Raw genomic sequence first — 24,910 nt, 5'->3', positions numbered from 1 at the left:
TTTATTAACAAATTACTCTCAAGTGCACAACTTTAAATCATGCTTGGTTGACCTTTTCAGTCAGCTGGTTATACCACTGGTGATGAGCGTAAGGCACAGAGATCTGAGGCTTTTTTTTTTTTGGTGTAAGCACAACCAGGGGTGCTGTCAAAATAACAATATCACAAAAGTGGGAAAAAAATTAAAGCTGCAGCAGGCTAATGATGCCCATGCAAATAACTTTACATGTTTGGAGCTGTAACACATCATAAAGATCAATTACGTAACCCATTCATTTTGTAGATGAGGAATTTACAGTTTAAAGACAAGGTCATAGATGCAGTAGGTGGCTGTAATGGGAATGCAGATTTGGAAGATCTTCCCTGCCCCTAGGCTAACGTGCACCTGAGGCCTGGGGAGGGAGGCTTGTTTTTCAGTAGATACTTTTTGATTGGCCAGTGAGTCAATAAGGTTGTTACATTCTCTGAGCCAGGGGAAGGGTATATAAGCCCTGATGTGTAGCATTGTTTCGGGGGCTCACTTTGAGAACTGTTCCGTGATTTGATCTGTATTCTGGGAAGCCGTTGTCCAGGGCCCCCCCGGCTTTGAAAAACCCAGATGTGGAAACCCAGATGTTGACTGGGTATGGATGTAATGGCTGGACAGTTTGGAAATCTGTCTACTTGATCTGTTTCTGTCTTGATAATTCTGCCTGTATACGTTGAAGTTTGGGGTGCTGACCTTTTCCCCTGAACAAGGTAAACGATATATGTCTGACTGATTAAAGTAAGCTTGTTAACCCATTTTGAGTTGCTTTCCTTTAACAAAGCAGATTCAAGAACCTGTGGTAGCTGCAAACCCTGAGGACGCTTGGGGTGCTTGCTGCTACAAAATGGCGTCACGAACAGGATCTGCAGAGTAAAAGGAAAGTATGGGTGCTGGGATAATTGTTTGTTTCCCAGTTGTAGTAGCTGTGACTCTGTGGAGCTGTGGACCAGGAGAGAAGAATGGCCTGCATGCAGACTTCGCTGAGCTGAGAGCAGGAATGGTGGGCTGTCTGCATTGGGACCTGGGCAGCAGCCAGGAGCAGCTGCTGCCTGCAGGAGGAGAAGGAGCCCAGGAGTTCGGAATTCAGCCACAGGAAAAGATAAGAACTGAGCAGCAAAGCAGGGGCACTGAATGTGTTTCCTGGCTGCATCCCACAGTTTGGGACCCTGGGGGAGGATGGACTTGTGACTATGGTGGGTGGGATGAAGTGCGTTGGATCCCCAGGGACCCCACCTTGTTGGTTTTGTTGCCCAGCCCCCTCTCTGTACTTGGAAGCAGGGGCTGGAGCTGTGTGAGGGGAAGGATACCCCTCCCCCAAAGAGAACTTTATTTGAACTCTTGTTTTGAACTGAAGTGATAATGCTATGTACTTTGTGTTTGTTTAAGGCCCAGTGGCCACTTTGGTAACTTTAGTTCTGTACCTTGAAAATGTGACCTAAGAGATGTTTAGTGCTAATTCAAAAGTAAATTGTCTATGCTATGGGCATGAAAGATCTTGAGGCCGAATGTAATGGGAATGCAGATTTGGAAGATCTTCCTTGACCCTAGGCTAAAGTGCACCTGGAGCCTGGGGAGGGAGGCTTGTTTTTCAGTAGATACTTCTTGATTGGCCAGTGAGTCAATAAGGTTGTTACATTCTCTGAGCCAGGAGAAGGCTATATAAGCCCTGATGTGTAGCTTTGTTTCGGGGGCTCACTTTGAGAAGTGTTCTGTGATTTGATCTGTATTCTGGGAAGCTGTTGTCCAGGGCCCCCCCGGCTTTGAAAAACCCAGATGTGGAAACCCAGATGTTGACTGGGTATGGATGTAATGGCTGGACAGTTTGGAAATATGTCTACTTGATCTGTTTCTGTCTTGATAATTCTGCCTGTATACTTTGTAGTTCAGGGTGCTGTCCTTTCCCCTGAACAAGGTAAACGATATATGTCTGACTGATTAAAGTAAGCTTGTTAACCCATTTTGAGTTGCTTTCCTTTAACAAAGCAGATCCAAGAACCTGTATGGGCAGCCACCCTAGGGATGCTGGGGTGCTTGCTGCTACACTGGCAGAATCCAGATTAGAACCTTCATCTTCTGTTTCCAGATCCAGTCAACTTCTTACTACACTAGGATGTTTCTCAGACAGCCAAAATGATGTCAGCCCTCATAAAGGTTGGTCGTCAACAACTGAGCAAACAAATAATATTGAATAATTCCAGAAAGTAAAAAGATAACAGTGATATCAAATAAGTTTGATTTTGTTTTGTTTTGATCTCATCTTTATATAAGCAGCCTATGGACCGACAGATCTTAAAGGCTGACATCAAAGAGGCCAAGGGCTTAAATGAACAGGAGAGGTGATGGAGTAGAGAAGAACTAGGCAAGTACCAGTCCAGATCTTTTTAGTCCAGAGAAGTATTGTATTGTTTACACAAGGGAAGAGAAAGGAAGCAAATGGAAGACAAGAAAAGGGAAAGGAAGAAAAGAAGCATTTTAGAGTGCCTGATATGGGGCCAGGCACTGTGCTAAATTCTTGAAAGATGTTATCTCATTTAATCCTGCTCAGAAGAGCATGTGGCAACATTAAGATTGATTACTGGTTATCTAGGATTAGGTCTGGCAGGCCAAATGAAGAATGAATTGCAGTGGATAGGTTCAAATGAAAGAACATTGAGAGGAAAAAAAATGATAACAAAGAAGGAATTCTAGCTAGTGGTAATAAATTGAAGCTCAGGAACAAAAGGAAGGCCAGGGACTGGAAAGCAGCCATATTTGAAGCAATCTATACATGGTCCACAAAGTACAGTTTTAGGGAGGAGTTCAAAAACTAGGACAGCAGATTGGCATATTTAATAAGAGAACCAGAGGAGAAAAACTGAAGAAGAGGCCAAAAAGAAGTCATAGGGGATACATTGAATGAGATGATGTTATTTCCTCTGGGGTCTAGGGCTCTAAACAGTTCTTGATTGATTAATTTACTAATGAATTTATTAATGGTGATAGAATTCTTTTATATGATGGGGGATATTTTCACAAAAGTAGATGCTTTGCTCAAAGGCAGTATTCCTATAGACAAAAAGTGCTTTATATTGCATCGCAATCGGTCCAGTCAATTTAACAATTAAAAAAAAATCTGTCCTGACATGTGCCAGGTAATTTTACTTAGCATTTTTCTTTATCGTAAGAAATAAGGTGGAATGGAAGGAGATGAAGGATTAGAAAATGACCATAGTATAAGAAATAATTTAAGTAATTATTTGTAAAATAAAATAAATCTTTGATGATATTATGGTGGCCATAACTGTCAATATGAAGTAGGGAGGTCCTGTGACTGTCTGGATACCATCTCCTTCCAGCTTGGTAGGAAGAGTTTCTAAGAAAAGACCCAGAATGCCTTTGTTACCAGCAGCCTCCTTTTGGAAAGGGACTGCCTGGAGATTTTTCATCCTGCCTTTTGAGTAACTGGCTTTCTCTCTCAGATGTGCATGTTTCTTGCTTATTGTAATAGTGTTTGCCTTGTCTTTTGTCATCATATAATGGAAATATTATGAACTTAATTTGCAGTTATGATCTTAATTTACAGATAAAGATAAAAGATAAATTTTATTCGTATAAAATACATAACCACATATAATAATTATAAAATATGAATACACACAGACAGGCATGCAAATCATTCATATGTAGCAAGAAGTAGCAATTTAGAGGCTGTCAAATGCAGGAACCCTGTTCATATGACTCCCACTTAATTAAACTGCACTACCACCACCACCCACCTACTGCTAAGTCTCAGAATTCTGCTCTTTTTAAAACAACTGTGGTATGACGTATTCAATATATGGCTCAATCCCCAATACATGTCCATTTTTTTTTCTTTTCCTTCCCTTAATGAAATTTCATTTATCTACCTTTACTAAGGGTGTAATTTAAATGTACAGTTTAATCAAATTAGCAAATGCACAGTAAAAGCAGAAGCATTAAACAAGTGCAGCACAGAATGCATATTCCATTCAAATCTCCCTACCACCCAAATCAGTAAGGAAAAAAAAAATGTATTAGTATTCATTTTCCCTCAGGCTCAGCCTTTCAACCAAGAGCATGGTTCTGGAACTATATAGAAAGTTGGACCTCCTCATAAATGTGGGAGTCTCCCAGCTACAGCATAAGAGATATAGCATCTACAATCAAAAAGACACCTTGTGCTCTAATTGGACATGACAAATCAGTCAGGAAAAAAAATGTATTAGCATTCATTTTCCCTCAGGCTCAGCCTTTCAACCAATGGCATGGTTCTGGGACTATATAGGAAGTCGAACCTCCTCATAAATGTGGGAGTCTCCCAGCTAAAGCATAAGAGATATAGCATCTACAATTCAAAAGGCCCCTTGTGCTCTAATTGGACATGACTCCTTCCTTCTCCTCAAGAATCATCTTGAAGTTGCTTTTTTACCCTTAATGTGTTTGCTTTGAGCCACTTCTCTCTATCCTTAGAATCTGTCTTTTAAGACAAACATTGTTGGCAGTAGAAAGAATTGATGATCAATCATCTTTCTTCTGGAAGCCAGTGGCAGGGCTATGAAGCTATGTTCTCTTAGCTGAAATGTCTCATCTCTTAATAGCTCTGTTATGATTCCTTTCATTTGTTTTAAGTTACTAAATATTGAAAATCATAAAACATGATCTCACATTACCAACTAATTTCCAGAATTTTCCTCCTCAAAAACTAGCTAAATTAAATGCATTTCTAATGCATTATTCTTTGTGTATAGGAAATAAAATGTTCCCTTCTCTGGCATAAATCGAGGTGGTATATATGAAAATAAAATGTCCATTTACATCATGGAACTCAAATACTATACATCTTTCAAAATTAAAGGAGAAGGTTTTCCATCTTATTTCCCAGAAATTGCTTATAGTACCAGTTACACTTTGCATTTTTATATAGCTTTATAGTTTTCATAGCATTTTCACACACATAATCTTATTTAGTCATCAACACAAGTACATATGGCAGAAAAACGCAGATGATATTTTAGATTGGTCACTCTCTCAGTCACTGTTTAGAGGTTTCATCTGTCATCTAGCTTTTAAAGGAGAGGATGACTAAGGTGATATCGAGGATGTTTGTCATTTCTAAATGGTGCACTAGAGATTTATGGGCATCTCATGTGTCCATTTCATCTGGACTTTTCTGTACATTTAAAGCTCTTTTTGATCTTATGCTTCTTACCTGACTGCTTCATAAAAAAAAAGAAAAGACTGAGGATGAGAATCTACCTAATATCATGCTCAATGACGAGTGAAGCAATGAATTCATTGAGTCACCCTCTACTGGTTCTTTTTCATCCCTGAATTCACCTTTTGCTTTGTCATCATCACCTGCTTCCACTGATTTTCTAGCAGGTTTCCTGCCTTTAATACCTTTAAAAGTCCTTTTATTATTCTCTTTGGTGTCCCTTTAAGTTCCCTTTTCTTGGCCAATCTTTCAAGCTTTCCATTTTAAAGATTCCTTTTTCTGTACAAGAGCCTCTTTTACTTTACCTGTTAGCCATACAGATTTTTTGTTTGAGTGGAAAGTCTTTTTGATCTATAGTAGGCATTTTTTTCCTTGACTTCCCATATGTCTTTCCTGGACTTTCTGGTAAGTTTTAGATAGCCTCCAGGCTAACTGTGAATTATTATTATTATTATTATTATTATTTTATTTTTAACTCTTTCATTAAAATTTTTCCTAGGTAATACCTACAGTTTTAGGTATGTAGCTATTGTCTATAAACTTGAGCAATACTTGTCATAAATATTTTTGGCTTTTTCCTTTCCTAATGATCACTTAACTTTACAATGTTGTGGTCACTACTACGTAAAGCATTATAAATACATTGGGAACTACTTCCTGTCCACTGCATACAATCAAATCTCAAAGTTTTCCTCTGTTTGTGGGTATTAAAGCTTCTTGTTCTATGAAGAAATCATTTGTCTCATAGAAAATGAACTTATATCCAAATAAAAAGTCATTACTTTACCAGTACCTATTGCTGCTAGTGCTTAAAGATTATCTTCCATTAAGTCTGTATTATCTTGTATGTTGTGATTATATTCATGCTAATTGAAGTCATAATTATGGAAAATGTGGAAAATAATTCAATCCCAATGGAAGCAAAGAGAAGAAATTAAAATAATTTCACCACTTCTAGTTACCTAGTTATATCCTGTCACTCCATGAGAACATAGCATCCTTGAGGGCAGGGGCCAACTTTGCTTTTTTTCTTTATATCTCCTAAGCTTCTTAGCAGAATACCTAGGGCATAGTGAGAACGTAATAAATGCTTGTTTGATGATTGATAGAATAAATGAAATATTTCCACTATTGATAAGTGACTTATGTAGTTTTCCCAATTGTATTTTTTAAATTTTTTTAATATTGTTTTTCTTTTTTAATTAATTTGTTTGTTTCCTTTTAGTTTACAGGATTCAATTCCACAATTCCTTGACTTTCACATTTTGTCCCCTTCCCTCGCCTCCCCCCCCCCCCAATGGCCCCAATTGTATTTAATATGTCTACTCCAGTTCCATTTTCCTCATTAGGTATTTATCACAACATCTGAATGATTTACATATATGAGATTGTGGAGTAGGCTGTAGTCTTTTAATACATACTGGATCCTTGATTTAATCAATATGGATATTCCTTCCAAAACTACAGATTGAGATTCATCTATGTCTTTTCATTTTATTCTTGTTAATTGCATGACAATCCACTCAATATATTGGTGGACTTCTGGTGGGCTAATCCTTCTAGTAGGCAAGAAATAACAAACCATAGTGTCATAGTAGCAGATTATAGGGACCTTGAAAATAGGTCAAGATACATGGCATAGATAACAGAGTTCTAAGATGACCTACTAAACCATGTCTACCTGACTTACATATTGTTGGCTTTGGCATCCCTTCAAGATATCAATTTTTCTAGTGTTAATTATTTATATTGTTCATTTTAACAGCCAAGGTTCACTGTACATTTTCATGGGGGAATCACTTTTTAAATGGGCTAAGGAATTCTACTTTTAGAATTTTGTTTTCTTTCTGTTAAGTTCTAAATATTTGTTTCTGTAGCTTATTGTATCTGTGTCTAGATCCTGGATATAAATAGTGCAAAGTCTAATTCCTTCTTCATGTGACAGGGCTTCAAATATTTGTGGGCAGCTATCACATGTCCTTAATGTTTTATTTGCATACTAAGCACCCAACTTTCTTTCAACCATTCTTCATTTAGCATATTTCTGTTTTTATTATCTTACTTGTCTTAGTACATTTGCCAATGTCCCTTTTAAAAGAGAATACCTGGAATTATCCCAGACGTAATCTCACCAGTACCAGCTACATTAAGAACATCCTGCTGGTGTTCTGTATTATGAGCTTTTATAAGGAAATTTCTTACACAGCTATTATTGGAATTTTGTTTCTATATCTATGTTATACTGCTGATACAATATTGGAATATTCCTCTACTCAGCTTCTCAGACTGCTAAGGTCCAAATAAATTGGCTTTTTTTGCTTAAGATGACCTAAAAATAGTTTTTAGGTTATACTTAGCCACTGAGTTTGGTTGTCGGCTTATATCTTTCTACAGATCCGGAATTCTTTACCTGGAGTTTACAGATCCCTGTGGTAAGAACAGTAGCTTAATTCCTTCCTTCACTCCTTCATACAAGTGAGATTTAGTTTTCCCTAGGTTTCCTTTTCCTTGAGACTATCCATCAGACCAAATCTTTGTGGGCTCAGAGGAGCAAAGGATCATATAATAGCTTAATAAAATAGACTGAGAGCAATACAGCCACAAAGATTTCTCGGTGTCTATGATGCTTGGTTGGTGGATGATGCTAGGCAACTAAGGGAGGGGCGTTTCACTCAGCCAAATCAAATCAAGGTTTCCCCAGGGCCTACTCTTACTGAATGTCCTCCTTTTTTATTTTGATATAACTACATCTCTTTTTGTAAACTACTCAATGACCTAAGTGTGTCATTTTATTCCAATAGCAACCATTAACAAAATACTCATCTGAATGAGACCCAGTCTAGAACCCCCAAGGGTCCATGAATATATTCCAAAGAGTCAATGAACTTTTGTCGGGGGGGAAAAAAAGAGAATCATTATTTTTACTAATTTCTAACTGGAAATATAGTGTTTCATTCAATTGTTCATTTAAATATTACTTGCTTAAAATTATTGAAAGGGAATAATGTTGAGGGGGATATGGAAAAATTAATACACTAATTCATTGTTGATGGAATTTTGAGCTGATCCAACCATTTGGGGAGTAAACTGGAATTATACCCAAAATGCTAGGTCTTTTTCCAAAAATGATTAGGGGAAAAGGGAAGAGATTCTAAAATGTTTATAGCATCTCTCTTTGTGATAGCAAAGAACTGGAAATTGCAGAGATGATCATTAATTGGAGAATGGCTGAACAAATTGTGATATATGATTGTGATGGAATACTACTGTGCTATAAGAAACGATGAGCTCAGTGATCTTAGAAAGAAAAACTTTGTGAAATAATATAGAGTTAAATGAGCATAGCCAAAAGGACATTGGACGCAGTAATAACAATATTGTTTTAAGAACAACTTTGAATGAATAAGTTATTTTGACTATTATAAATACCCAAATAAACTATAGAAGACATAAAAGAAAGATGCAATCAGCATCCAAGGAAAAAATGGTAAATAGAAACATGTATAAAATAATTTTACATATAGACATACACACACACATAAATGTGTTTATGTATGCAAGTGTGTGTATTTGTGTCTTATGGTAGCCATCTCTAGGGTAACATGCAAGAAAAAAATTATATGATAATGCTTTTGTGTATTTAAAAGGAAAAACAAGTTGTAGACAGTGGATTTGCAGTTTGATGTTCAAACATCTTTCTTATGTTATGGAAAATCTTCTTTTATTCCATAAATTGAAAATTAAATTAAATTGTAAATTTTAAAAAAAAAATTACTCTGAGAAGAGTGGTGTAGTTTTCAAGGGGCTTTTTGCTACCACAAAAATCCCCTACAATTAGTTGACTCACTTAACAAATTACTGTATATGAATGTGATGGAATACTATTGGCAGTGTAAGAGTTGAGGATTGAATTAGAAGAAAAATGTATGTTTGCATCAATATTATAAAAAAAATCAATTCTGAAAGATACAGGAAATCTGATCAACTAAATCATCAACCATAATTTTAGAAGACTAATCAATATGAATTCTGCCCATCTCATGACAGATTTGATGGATCTAGAATAAGAAACATATTTTAGGATGTGAACGTTATGGAAATGTATTTTGTTTGACTGTTCTCCTGTGTTACAGAGGTTCTGTATTTCTTTCCATCTCTCCAGTGGATAAGGGAAAGTGAAAGAAAGAAAAAATATATATTGCTGTTTGTCTTTCATTTTCAAAGAGGACCAATGATATCATGGAGTGATGTCTTGGCTTGTAAATGAATTGTGTTCAATTATGGCAGAGCTGCACAAAGTCATCAGCCTCACTCTCTCTTCCCTAGTCATTGAAGTCCAGTGGCAAGACAAAAGGCAAAATGACTAGAAATGGCCTAGGATGCAGTGGATGACCTTGGGGTCTTTGATGTCTTACCAAGCTCCAAAGCCCTATAGAACACCTGTTTTAGCTACCTATCTGTGGTTGATGAAAGTCTTCACATGCTTAGGGTAGACATCCCACTAAGTCATGGACATGTTTTAGGCCTATCAGTTACCATCAACATGGTTTAGCCCATCTGGTTTTACTGGGGTGTGGCTGCCATGCATGCTACAGCATCTTGGAGCTGCAAGTGAGAGTTGGGTTACAGGGATATCAAAGGTGGATGAGTAGCCCCAAAAGGGACTCAGCAAGCATTCACCCCAGAGGTTCTAATCCTCTCTGAACATCAAATACACCCTTTATAATTTAATTTTTATTTTGAAGACTTTCATTAGGTTTTATCACACTGTCAAAGAGGTCTGTGACCCAAAAAATGTTAAAAATCCCTGCTATACATGAGTGTTGAGTCAACTATTAACAATTTTAATTTCTTGTTAGAGCTTTGAGAATCTAAAATCTGGTCCCTATTATGAGATTTCTTCTGAAGATTTAATGCTCCTGGTTCTCTTCATTGGCTTCAAAGTAATTTTTAATTTTTTTTTAAAAATGTAATTAATTCAATAATAGGTTAGCATAGTATATCAAAGCAATCAGATAACCTTAATTTATCTTTTTGTTTAAAATAATTTAACAAATAAATAAATAAAATATTTCATCACTTCCTCTAAGTTATTATTAGAATTCCTTGTCATTCACTTTTCCTCTTGTATGGTCAAAGTTAATGTGCACTTCATGATTCTAATTCTGATTCACCTTAAATTTATCACATAGCATTTTCAAGATTTCTGTGTATTCCTCATACTTAGAAATCTTCATTGTCCTATACTATTTGATATCATTAATATATCGCCATTCTCAATCATAGAATTGTGCATCTAAATCCATAAGGGACTTCAGGAGCCAACTAGTCAAATCTCCTCATTTTACAGTTGAGGAAACTGAGACACAGGAAGGTTAAGGATCAGATGAAAAAATCTGACTTCTGAGACAGTACACTTCCCACTGCCAAATCTTTTATTTGGAATTTCTGTAGTTTCCCATCTTTTTCAATTGAACAAAAATTTGTTATGTAAATCTTTGAATAAATAAAATTTTAAAGTTGTTTTTAAATAAGATTTGAAGAGCGTATTTTAAACACTTTAATTATTGGGACAGAGGGTGGGATTATTTTTGTAGCATTTAGTGTGTTCTGTCATATTACTCTTTAAAATATTCTTCCATTCTCCAATCCCACCAGCAATGAATGACCATATTGCCGCTTCCATAATCCCATCATGTTTTAATTTCATTCCCTTTAATCATTTCCCCCAATTTAATGAGCAGGATATGATACCTCGAAGTTATTTTAATTTGCAGCTGTCTGATTATCAGTGAGGTATAATGTGTTTTGAAGTGATTATTAACAATTAGTATTTCCTCTTCTGAAAATGATAGGTCCTTATCTTTTTATCAAGTTCATACTGTTTATAAGATTCAAATATTTTTAATATTCTCAGTAACTTTTCAATAATTGTGTTCAAGCTTTTCAGTTACACAAAATACTTAGTTGCAAACTAGAAATGGGACTAAAACTTTAAAACCTAATTGAAAATGGCCAGCAGGAAAAAAAAAGGCGAAGACCTTGTTTTGTGCCAAAGATATAATTTTTATGCTAAACAAAATATCCCTTTAAGACAAATATCCAACATTGAATGTAAGATTCACTTTTAATTACAGAAGTCCACATATATGTAGCATTGTATGGGTTATGAAACATTTTCTTTCATAATAATAGTTAATTATACATAACATTTATGTAGTGTTTACTATGTGTGAAGCACTGTACTAAGTGCTTTACAATTATTATCTCATTTAACCCTCACAATGAGCCTGGGAGATAGGTGATGTTATTATCCCATTTTACATGTAAAGAAACTGAGGTAGAAAGAGATTTAGCAACTTGCCCAGAGTCACACAGCAAGTAAATATCTGAGGCTGGATTTGAACTGGGATCTTGCTAACACCAGACCTGGAGCTCTATCTACTGCTCCCTAACCTTACCCTTGACAACTAGACAAAGTTGATAAAGAAATTATGTCTCAGGGAAGAAAAGGAACTTGTCTGCAGTCAAGACAAGTGTCAGAAAGAGGATTCAAAGAACCTAGGTTGAAATCCAAATCCAACAATTTTTTTCTTTATTCTAGCCTACAATCTTTTTGGGAAAAAAAATATCCCTGCCATTTTAGCTATAAATGCTTAAACATGTGCAGGAAAAGTGTACAATGTACAAAAAGTACAATGGAAAGAGTACTGGACTTGCAGTCAGAGGATGTGGTTTCAAACCTAATCACTGCTTCTTCCTATTTCTATGACTTTGGGCAACTCACTTTACTTCTCTAGACTTCAGTTTCCTTGGCTCAAAAATGAAGGATTTGGAATAAATACTCTCTAAGGCACTTTCAGCTCTTAAATTTATAATCTCACTAATTCAAAAAATAATAAATCACTTTCAGCAATGTTCATCAAAAGTGCTGATTAGATGACTCTGCAAAGAGTCTTGTTCATAACAGGAATTTACTAAATGTTCAGTTAAATTCAATTGAATACAGTTGGGTACGATTCTTTTTTCTGAACTTAGAAGAGCCCTTAGATGATCACATTTTCTTTTTTTTTTTAAAGCAATTGGGGTTAAGTAACTTGCTCAAGGTTACACAGCCAGTTATTTCTGGGTGTGGTGCTAAGTGTCTGAGCTCAGATTTGATCCCCAGGTCATCCCGACACTGCAGCCGGTACTCTTACTCACTGAGCCACCTGGCCTCCACTAAGCAATTGGGGTTAAGTAACTTGCTCAAGGTTACACAGCCAGGTGTTTCTGGGTGGATGCTAAGTGTCTGAGCCCTGATTCGATACCCAGGTTATCCTGACGCTAGAGCTGGTGCTCTTACTCACTGTGCTACTTGGCCACCCCGATGATCACATTTTCAACCTTCAGCAAATTAAACTTTAATTTAGCAATGTGCAGAACCCTGTGATGGACAATGGGGAAGATAACAAAGTTTATTTGCATTTCTGTCGTTGGGTATCCTTGCTGTTGGCTTCAAATTACCCGGAATTAAAATTTCAGATTCATTACAACTATGCTCAAAAGGCTATAAAACTGAGAAGACATTTTGACCCAGCAATATCATACTAGGTCTTTAGCCCAAAGAGATCAAAGGAAAGGGGAAAAGGCCTATTTATAAAAAAAAACAAAAACAAATTATAGCAACTCTTTTTATGATGGCAAAGAATTGGAAATTAGAAGAATGTCCATCAGTTGGGGAATGATAGAACAAGTTGTAATATGTAATTGTAATAGAATATTATTGTCTTACAATAGATGGAAAGTAGAATGGTTTCAGGAAAAGCTGGAAAGACATATGAACTGAGGCAAGGTGAAGTTAGTAGCAGCAATATTGTGCAATGTGAATTACTATTCTCAGCAATACAATGATCCAAGACCATTCCAAAGGGCACTAATGAAAAAAAATGCTATCCACTACAGAAAAAGAACTGATGAACTGAGCAATTTAACCAAGAGGTTTTTGCTTCATCAGATGCTATATTTCGTAGTCCTTAGCATACAGAATCAAAGCTTTAATGTTATTTTCACTGATAAAATCATATGCATGTCTGATGTTGAATCATATGACTTTGTCAAGGACTTTAGTAGTAAAAAAAAATATTTTCTGGGATTCCAGTAGCTGTGTCAGGTGAGAAGGTTGGGAGTGGGAGTTGGGCCCTTATAGCACCTACAGAGTCAGGTCAAATCTTCATAGGAAGTTTGCTTTCCTGGTTTCCTGGATGATGGTTTTGAGGGTAATGCTGGAAGCAAGTCTATACTTGGGGGAGAGGTGACAATTTTTAAGATTCTGGGGTTCAGGGTCCTGAACTATCCCCAATGGTATGGTGGAAGCAACTCAGAGTAACTGCAGAGGGTAAGTTGTTATATTTTCAGTGTGAACATTTGCACCTCAGAGTTGGCCAACACTATGAATCTGGACTTAATATATTGTTGTGTTGTTTAGACATAAGAAAGTGTTATAGAAAATGTTAATAATGGAGATTAAAATTAAAAGCATATCTATGTACATTTTCCCCTGGAGAGCTGTTTGTTAAACATTTTATAAGCACACCTTTGGGATATGTTGGTTGAGGCATTTTGATTTGACTTACCTGGCATGTGCCAACTCTACTTACTAAGAAAAGGTTGCCTCTAAACCATGATGAGACATTAAAGGACATTAGTAGAAGGAGGGAAAATAAGTAACTATTTAAATGTAGAATTTGAATAGTTGGTTTGTACTTTTTACACAGAATCCATATAAACACTAAACCAATATTTGTCTTCTGATAGATCATGTTGATCAAAAGTCATTTTTCAGTTTACAGTCTTTGCTGCAAAATAATATTCCACCTCAAGTGTCATTCCTGGATAAAAATGAGTCTGTTCATCGTTTATATATGCTTGATTAAAATCTTATGCTTATGATTGTATCTAAAGATACTACAGTTCTACTTAAAACAAACCAATCAACCTACCTCCCAACTCATTTCCTATGCATCTGGGCCCCTTTTCTTCCAGGATACTTCAATAAACAAGGTCAAAAGCAAAAGAAGGCTGAACAGGTGAGGTTATGGAAAGAGTACCTGGGGAATGATTGTGGCTTTAAAAAAACTAAAGGTAGCAATATAAGAAAAAAATATTGCAAACTGATTTTCGTGGCCATATGATATAACATTTTGAACTTGGTTGTCCAAGTTGTAATCCTGAGCATCCCCCCTTCCCTCAGCCATCTGCTAAACCATACTGTTTATAGCTGTGCTTCTTGTGTTTTGTGTGCTATGGGATTGGATATAAAAACATTGCCTATGTGATGACACATGTCAATCACTGAGAATTTTCGCAGCCGTTCTTTCATAGGAGCTCTGAAAGATAAGAGTTAAGTGCTTATAATCTGGTCTCTCTCACCAATATTATTTGTGCTCTTATTGTAACATACTTTGTGTGATTATAATATTTCAGTTCATCTCTTCTCAACTTTATTTTGATAAGTATGTAATAGACATTATAATTTTCCATTTTGATTCCAAAATTATGAGAATGGGCATTCTAACATTTTCTGATGACACAAATATACTAAGAAGTGATGCAAACCTTTGAAATGCTTTCTTGAAAAAAGCCTTAAGAACCTCATTAAACATCTTGAACGGAGGAGAAACATTGATGTTGATAAATACTGTACCTACTTGACTAGAATTTTTGATGAGACATTTGATCACTAGGAAGCTCTTTGAAATTCCAAGTAAATGAAAGTTGAGAATTGACTTATGTAAACATTTCTCCTGCATGATACACTGCAAAAATATGATCACTTTATCCCAACTCTATAAGTATTTTCTCTACCAAACACATTCATTGTGGTATTACAAGGGAAACAAAAAATAATAAAAACTCAACAAGTAAAGAATAGTTTATGTGAAAGTTTATGTCACCTTGATAAAGAGAGATAAATATGTGTGCTTTCCTTTTTCTTTTCCTGGAATATCTTTGAAACAGATAACAATTTAAAAATGAAAACCTCAAATAGAAATGACTGCATCAATAAGGGTTTACAAATGAAGAGCTTTACAATTGAGAATGTGCCTTCAAGTACTTGGGATCATTTAATTCCCATAACAGTCCCATTTTGCTTATGAAGAAACAGAAACTAAGAGATTGAGTGACTTATACAAGGTGATAGAGTTATAAAAAGTCAAAGTTGTCACTGAAATATGAATAACTCCAAATTCTGCTTCTCCACTGTTTTGATAAATACAAGGAAGCAAAGCACAAAAGGTAGATCTAATTAACTTTAATCCGTGTTCTAATCCTTCCTCTGATGCACATTGAATAGGGTTAAGAAAGGAAAGGGAATAAGTATTTATATAGCACCTACTATATACTAGGCACTGTGCTAAGTGTACTTTACAAATATTATGTCTTCTGATTCTCACAGCAACTCTGCAAGGTAGATGATTTTATTCCCATTTGAAAGCTGAGGAAAAATGAGAATTTCTTTATTGAGGTTTCCTACAGAGCGATGCAATCACAAATGCTGTTCACGAAAGAAAATCCATAGTACTGATATCATAACACTGTTTTGGAAATCAGCTGAGATAATGTATGGGAAACTTTGATTATTGTTTCTCCTGCTGGAAGACTAAAATGACATCTTTATGTAGGAGTCAAGGCACAGTGTATCGGACATAACTGACCAGACTAATGTGAGCTCAGAAGGCTCTACCACAGACCTGGCACAAATAGTTCATATCAACATTTGGATTGGAGATGTCTCTAAATGAGCACATCTCACATTTCTTTTGAACTATTACAATTCTGCTTTGCTCATAGACCACAGTACCTTCTCTGATAAAGGCGAGACATTCTAGGTGGTCCATTGGCATTGTGTCTCATCTATCACAATCATTCCAAAGTTCTTGACAGAGACCTTGAGAGTGTACTTGTATTTTTTTCTTTTGGTTGTCATGTGAGTTCCTGCCTCCTGTGAGTTCTCTGTAAAATATCCTTTTAGGTAAACTGACATTTGGCATTCAAACAATGTGGCCAGTTGCACTTTCTGTAGGGGAGTTTGAATGCTTGGCAGTTTAGTTTCAAAAAGGACTTCAGTGTCTGGTACCTTATCTTCCCAGTTAATCTTCAGAATCTTCCTAAGACAATTCAATTGTCATGTTCATCCTCATTGAAAGCATGCAACAACATGGCTGAAAACATCATGCTAAAAAGCATGGGAGAAAGCACACAGCCTTGTTTCACTCCATCTGTGACTAGGAAAACATGAGAGCATTATCCATTATCCAAAACCAAGACAAGGTTGCCATTATGAAATGGATGTACAATGCTAATGAAATTCTCTGGGCAACCACATTTTGACATAATTTTCCATAAGCCCTCAGTACTAACGGTATTGAAGGCTTTGTTCAGATCTACAAGTGTATACAGATCTCTGTTCTGGCATGTCTCCTGGAGTTGTCAAGCAACAAACACCATATCCACTATTTCTCAGCCCTATCTGAAGCCACACTGACTCTCAGGTAGATGACCATCTTCCAGGTGAAGGATCAGCCTATTAAGGAGGACTCTGGCAAGAATGTTTCCAGCAATGACTAAGAGAGAGACCCTCCTTTGATTGTCACAGGACAATCTATTTCCTTACCTTTATAGAGATAGACAATGGAGGTGTCTTTGAACTCCTGGGGAATAACTTCCTCTTGCCATATAACCTGGAAAATTGCAATTAGCTTTTATGTGAGTAATGGACCCCCACCTTATAAATCTCAGCTGGTATAGAATCAGCACCAGGTACTTTGCCACATGAAAGGAGTCTAATGGCATTTAAGACCTCTTCTTCCATTGGAACTTTGGCTAGGGAGGGATTAACTTCAACCTGAGATAAACAGTCAGTGACCTCAACATTAATTGATGATGGTCTATTGAGAACACCATGGAAGTGTTCAGCCCATCTCTCTAGCATCCTAATCGATGTGACTCCATCAGCACTGAGTAGTTGAGATGCACCACAGGTCTTTGGCCCATAGATAGCCTTCAGGACATGATAAAAGTCCTTTGGATTGCTACTATCAGTATAAAACTGAATTTTGTCTGACTTCCTCCTGAGCCAAGAATCCTGCATCTCTCTAAGCTGTGCTTGTACTTTACTTTTGATGGCATGAAATACTGTCTTCTTAGAGACTGATGAACTATCCTGCTGATAGGACAAGTGTGCATGTGGTGGTCAGAAAAAGTGAAACAGGAACACTTTCAAGGTTTCTCTTAAGAACTTTGGAATTGATTGTGTGACATGGAAGACTCTGGCACAGGACCACTCAGCATGGCATGCCCACATCAGAGAAGGTGCTGTGCTCTCTAAGCAAATCAGAATTGAGACAGCTCAAAGGGAAAACAGGAGGTACAGATTTGGAGTATCCACCCCAAATTTTCATATGGACTATTGGTGCCCAACCTGTAGTAGAGCATTCTGAATTCCTCTTACCGTGATCAGCCACAAACAGATACAATGAAACTTGACTCTAGCATAGTGATGTCATTTTGAGCCTGTTCAAGAATGAAGGACAGCGAACAACCAAGACAATTCAGGTGGAGGGATTCAGTTTCCTGGCATTGCACTGATATGTTGTCCAGGCATACAACAAGGAAGTCAGTACAAGGTCTCCATAGATCTTTGGTAGGCAATCTAATATCTCTTCTCTCCCACACATTCCCAAATACTGAGTTAGTTCTAGCAATATCTGCATCAACCTCATTACCAATGTGTATATCACTGGAAATTATACTGCCAATGGAAGTGAGCTTATACATAATATTCGCAATCTCTCCGTTTCCTATAACTGATGGTTCCATGTATGAATGGTATGGTGGTGGCTGATGGAGTTCCTGTGTTTTCTTGGTGTTGTTAGGCCAAAATTAACACAAGCAATGGAGAATCTATCCATGCTTTCTTGCATCTAAACTTCAGAGGGTACAGTGGGAATCATTAGGAAAGATTAATTAATAGGAAACATTAGTGGGAAACATTATGAAACCATTAAATTACCATATACATGCCAGCAATCCAATTCAAGAAACATCTATTAAGTACCAGCTATTTAACCATCACTGTGAGAGGTGCCTTAAATACCAAGACAAAAATGCAACATCCCCTGCTTACGTTCTTCTAGGGATTAGTGACATTTTGGATTTTGTCACTCCTTTTAAAAAAAGTCAACTTACTCATTGTATAAATCATAGTACATATGTTGAGGAGCTTGATCAGATATTCAAAATACCATATGTTTTTACAGAAAAATGCCTGATTTGAAAGCCTTTTTTTGGTCATGCATTCTGCTTTAACTGTCAAAAAGAAATTGTCAATCTTAGGCCAATATATTCCATGATTAGATTGACTAGATTATTAGCATGTCAGGCACTTGGCAATTAAGTGAATCATGAGCATTTTATCCAGTTAACTACTAAACTGAATCTATTTATTTTTGTGTTCTTGGTGGCCAGAGCAGATCTATTATTTGATTTGTAATCTTTTGCTAAACACAATACTAACACAATAGCAATGATATCTTATTTTATTGGCATATTCCATGCCTTGGAATAAAAGCACCTCGGGAACACTATATATATACACACATATATACATATACATATATATATATATTTAAGAAACAGTATATTCAAGCCATGTGTAGTGAAAAGAATGCATGTTCCTTAACAAATGTCATTTAAACTTTTAACTATGTATGTAACTAACTGAGGTTATATGGGCATGAACTATGGAAAATCATTTCAGAATGATCAGAATTACAGATAGTTCAAATAACAATGGAAAACATATAGTTGGACTAAGAAAGGGGTAGACTGTCATCAAAAATTACTTACACACAAGAGGTGATGTAAAACATATCCAGAAAACATTTAACTCAAAAATGAGTTGGGTTGGTTGTTCAGGTAAGGAGGACAGACAATAAATGAGAAATCTTTAGTGCTGGAATGTCATCTTGAAGAAAAAAAAATTCCCATGCATTGAAGTATCTAAGTACCTACTTTAAGATAAACATATCTCCTTAACTATAGCAAGGAATAAATTATAAAGAAAAAATGCTTTCTTTTAAAAATGTTTTTAAAAAGGGAATAAGAATGCTATGAAAATGTTAACTTTCAAATGTTACCCAAAATACCTTACGCATATTTAAAGAAGATTTTTCACAGAATACTTTACTGCAAGTCATTGTTACACAAATGTACTTCTCTTAAGAGAGTAACTACAGCAGCCTTGAGGCATTAATGATTAAACATCAGTTTTGTTGGATTGAACATGTGATCAGAATGTTACATTCTAGTGTCTTCCAAGCAGGAAAAAATGTAATTTGCTTCATATGAGAAAGATATTTCTAAAATATTATGGGATCTTTGTATTTTTTTTTCTGAGTAAACTAACTGTTAGTTAAATGTTTTAGGGAATTCACTGTTAAGGGAAGTCAGGGTTGGATCTTGTACAAAAAGAACAGCTACAATAAAATCCTTGTCTATTGTGATTAATCATCCCTTATTAACCTACTTTAGACATTTGGTTTGTGTTAAGTGGATCATAGCCATACTATTATTTAAACTAGGTCAAGAAAGACATAACAAGAGAAAAGATACAGAGGTTTCAAGTAATGTAACACCAACAATAAAGAGACAGAGAAATAAATAGGAAAAGGGAAGGCTGTGAAGCGTTTAAACGCCAACCTGGGACTTTATCTGTGATGCTAGGGAGATCTTTGAGGTAATAGGGATCCTCCGGACTTTATGGGGTGACAAGGTGACATCGTCAGTGCCACAATTTTGGACAATAACTTTGGCAGCTGAGTGGTGAAAGGATTGGTGAGACTTGAACAAGAAGAGCAGTTAGTAAGCTATTACAATGCCATAGGCAAGAAGTCATAAGGTGAGATGGAGTCATGCCTATGTGAGTGGAGAGAAAGAGGTATACAAAAGATGTTGCAAAGCTAGACATTTAAAATGTCATTTTATTGCATTTATGGAGTGGGGAAGAATGAGCAGTTGATTATAACTGATTTTTTTTTATCCCAGAGTGGGAGGATGGTGGTACACTTGACAATAATAAACAAGTGAGGTATAGGGATGGATTTCAGCTAAAGATAAGAATTCAGAGTTTAAGATACTGCTAGAACATCCAATTTAAAATATCCTATAGGTAGGGGCGGCCAGGTAGCACAGTGAGTAAGAGCACCGGCTCCAGTGTCGGGATGACCTGAAGATTGAATCCCAGGCTCAGACACTTAGCACCCACCCAGAAACACCTGGCCATGTAACCTTGAGCAAGTTACTTAACCCCAATTGCTTTGAGGCGGCCAGGTGGCTCAGCGAGTAAGAGCACCGACTCCAGTGTTGGGATGATATGGGGATCAAATCCGGGCTCAGATACTCAGCACCACACCCAGAAATAACTGGCCGTGTAACCTTGAGCAAGTTACTTAATCCCGATTGCTTAAAAAAAATAAATAAAATAAAATACCCAATAGGCAATTAGTTTTTCACAAGTAGAGTTCAAAAGGGACTAGGGGCTAGATATGTAGATCTGAGAATCTTCATCATAAGGCTGATAATCGAACCCTGGAAACTGATGAGAACTTCAAAAGAAAAAGCCCACTCAAAATGGATAGGAATGGCATTTAATGTACAATATAGAAAATATTAGATAATTAGCAAGAGCACTGAATAGCCACTTCACCTTTCCCTTAGCTCAGCACTACTTAGACATTTCCCCCAGGGTATCTGTCTTCTGGCAAACCAAGGTTAGGCTCATGTTCGTGTGGGTATTCATCTCCTCCAAGAATCATTGTGCTAATTGCAGCACAGCACGTTCCAAAATGCACCGAGCATCAACTAAAGAACCAGGAACTCCTGAACTGCTGAGGCAAGTGTTTCTGAAAACTCCATCTCTCAGGATTACTCTTTCCTCATATGTGCTCAGGGAAAGATACAAAACCCAAGTTCAGGCTTTCCTAGGCAGCCCATGTGCTTGAAGCCATGTGTGAATATCTGCCATAACTGCTTAGGTTGGATTGGGGATGTGGTGAGGAGAGATGTCCCCCTTTCCTATGAATTACATTCCAGAGAATTCTAAGCCACTTACAGGTTCAGTAGTAAGGAAGAAGAGAATGAGAACAGTAACTATCTTTCCTTTTCACTTAACTGAATTAGTGGTTCTTCCTCCTTGGTGGGGGAATAAGGGGATTGCTTCTATCATCTCAGAGTGTAAGCTCTTCAGCATTGAAACATGTATCATTACTATTTTTTTTTGCTTTTGGCGGGGGGGCAATTGGGGTTAAGTGACTTGCCCAAGGTCACACGGCTAGTACATATTAAGTGTCTGAGACTGGATTTGTACTTAGGTCCTCCTGACTCCAGGGCCAGTGCTCTATTCACTGTGCCACCTAGCCACCTCTGTATCATCACTATTACATTTACAAACCTAAGCTAAGCATTTCTGGAGACAGCTGGCAAGAGTGAGAAGACAGGAACTGCATAGAACAAGAAGTTGTTTGGAGGGTACACTGAAGTCCCTTGCATATTTGAGTAGTGGGTCTAAAGTCCTAGGGGCTTTCCTTACTCAGGTGTTTGGAGTCAGACCTGGGAAGACACTGTGGTCTTGGATCCTTAGCCTAGGGCATGGCAGCATCTTCTGCTTCATTAGAGTTGGCCTCTTTGTAATGAAAGATTAAGAGAAAATCATAGCTGGAGCTATCAGATCTTCAGGCTTTACAAAGAAAATTCATATGACAAAAATACATTTAAAGCTCAGAAAGATCCCAGGGGTCATAAAATCCAATCCCTTTATTTTACAGACAGGAAAACTGAAACCCATTTGCAACTGAAGCTCTGCCTTATTTCAACTCCATGGAACATTATGCCCCTTCCAGGAAAAGTTCATCTCTTCTAATCTTATTACCTTACTGCCATCTCAAATCTTGGATACTACCTGTCACATCCTCCTTTCCCCTCTAAATAGAGTGTTTAAGGTTAGAGTATTTCACTATTCCCAAATATTTCCTTTATATAGGGAATAAATTAAATTCTGAAACTCACTCTACTTTATATCTGCAGCTCTACCTGCTTTCCACAGAACAAGATGACCCTGGTGCTTCTCCCTTCTCTCCACATGCTTTCCAGCTCCCTTTTATTTCTTGTCTTCTCCCATTAGATTGTAAACTTCCTGAGGGCAGGAACTATCTTCCTTTTTCTCATTTGAATCTACAACTGTTGCTGCTTCTGGAGCTCTTGACCCACAGACAGTGGGGGAATTGAGCAGCTGATCTTAAGGGGATTGCAGAGAATCTATTTTTTCTGGCACTAAGGTAAGATTCTATTGCTTTGCCTATACTTGGATCTGGGTTATAATCCTGGGTGGTGGTCCAGGGTCGAGGAGAAGCACCAATGTGGTGGAACTTGTGACACTAGGGGAGAGGGAATTCTCCTCACAGTTCCCAGGCAGAAAAAAAAATATTTGTGGTCATTCATAGACCATAGTACAGACCAGGAAAGGAGTAAAAACCTCTCCTGTGATCATGCAACATTGGAATAACTAAAAATTTGTAGGTCCCTAGAAATATCTCTGAAAAGAGCTACATAAAACCCCTAAAGCTTAGGACAGTATGCCCTCCACACTGAGACCCAAAACCTACCTTAATAAAGAGTCAAGTAATGGGTTAGAAAGATGAGCAAACATCAGAAAAAAAATCAGATGATAGAATCTTACTTTGATGACAGGAAAGATCAAATACAACCAGAAGAAGACAACAAAGTCAAAGCTCCTACATCATAAGCCTCCAAGAAAAGTATTAATTGGTTGCAGGCTATGAAAGAGCTCAAAAAGGATTTTGTAAAGTAAAAGTAGAGGAAAAATTCGGAAGAGAAAAGAGAGTGCTGAAAGAAATTCACGAAAAACAAGTCAACAACTTGCTAAAGGAGGCCAAAAAAATGCTGAAGAAAATAACAATTTAAAAAATAAACTAACCCAAATGGCAAAAGAAATCCCAAAAAGCAATGAGAAGAATAATGCCTTAAAAACAGAATTGAGCAAATGGAACAGGAAGTCCAAAATCTTGCTGGAGAAAAATAATTCCTTAAAAAGTGTAATGGAGCAAATAGAAGCTAATGACTTCATGAGAAATCAAGATATTATAAAACAGAACCAAAAGAATAAAAAAAAATAGAAGACGAAGTGTTATATCTCTTTGGAAAAACCACTGACCTGAAAAATAGATCCAGGAGAGAGCATGTAAAAATTATTGGACTACCTGAAAGCCATGATAAAAAAGAACGTAGACATCATCTTTAAAGAATTATCAAGGAAAACTGCCCTGACATTATAGAACCAGAGCGGAAGATACATATTGAAAGAATACATCAATCACCTCCTCAAAGAGAACCCAAAAGGAAAATTCCTAGCAATTCCAGAGTTCCCAGGTCAAGGAGAAAATATTGTAAGTAGCCAGAAACAATTTGATTATTATGGAAACACAAGCAAGATAACACAAGATTTAACAGCTTCAACCTTAAGAGATTAAAAGGCTTGGAATATGATATTCTGGAGATCAGAGGAGCTAGGATTAAAACCAAGAATCAACTACCCAGCAAAACTGGGTATAATATGTCAGAGAGAAAAAGAATGGACATTCATTTGAATCTACAGCATTCAGGAGAATTCCTGGCACATAATAAATGCTTAATAAATGTTGGTTTAATTGAACTAAAAAAAATGAAGCAACTTGTCTACATTTACAAAGGTAGTAAGCATTAGAGGTAAACTTTGAATTTAGGTCCTCTGACTCTTGAATCAATGTTTTCTCATCATTCCTTTCTCCTTTCGCAATCGAAGGATGTAGGCCAAAAATAACAAAAGTTCTCTCCTACTCTTCCCTAGAAGACGTTAATTCCTCCTGCCTTCTCCATCACCATAGGCACTAATGAAAAACTACACTTCTTAGATCAATAATTCAGCATGTTCAAAGTACATTCCCAGACCACTTTGTTGCTCTCACCTCTTTGTATCACAAGACTTCATGAAGAAGGTGTCATAAATAGATCTTTCAAAGAAACAAAGACATTTGTGATTTAGACATGATGTAGGAGAGAATTCTGGGTATAAGGTATAGTCACTTCAAAGGTGTGAGATATAGTATCATATGTGGTTCAAAGGGAGACAGACTAGACATCTCTAAAATCTACTTCTTCTCTAATCTTTTCCAAGGGAGATCAATTCCTGCCAAGCAGAAAAATAGGCATTTGGGGTCAGTGGCCACCACTCCTGTCTCCTCAGAAACAAGTACAAGTAATTTTATCTAACTGTTCCTTTATTTTTTATTTAATTTTTTTAAATTTAAATATAAATATTTTATTTTTTAATTAAATTTTGCTAGGTTTTCAGGTTCAATAGTATCCATCCCAAAATGTTCACATGGATTATTTGTACCCAGCCTGTGATAGAAATTTTGGAGCTCATATTGATCTGATCACCCACAGTCAGATACACTGAAGAACCTTGACTTTAGCATAGTGATGTCATTTTGGTCCTCTTTGAGAATGAAGGAGAGCAACCAACCAAATATAAAGATATCTAACTCACATAACCAAAAACTCTTTGGAGTC

Source organism: Petaurus breviceps, unplaced genomic scaffold (assembly GCF_028583685.1).
Source record: "Petaurus breviceps papuanus isolate PSGF00001 unplaced genomic scaffold, PetGlider_PUasm1.0 90849, whole genome shotgun sequence".
NCBI lineage: Eukaryota > Metazoa > Chordata > Mammalia > Diprotodontia > Petauridae > Petaurus > Petaurus breviceps.
The sequence above is the reverse complement of the archived record's forward strand: the minus strand, read 5'-3'. Positions refer to the sequence as shown.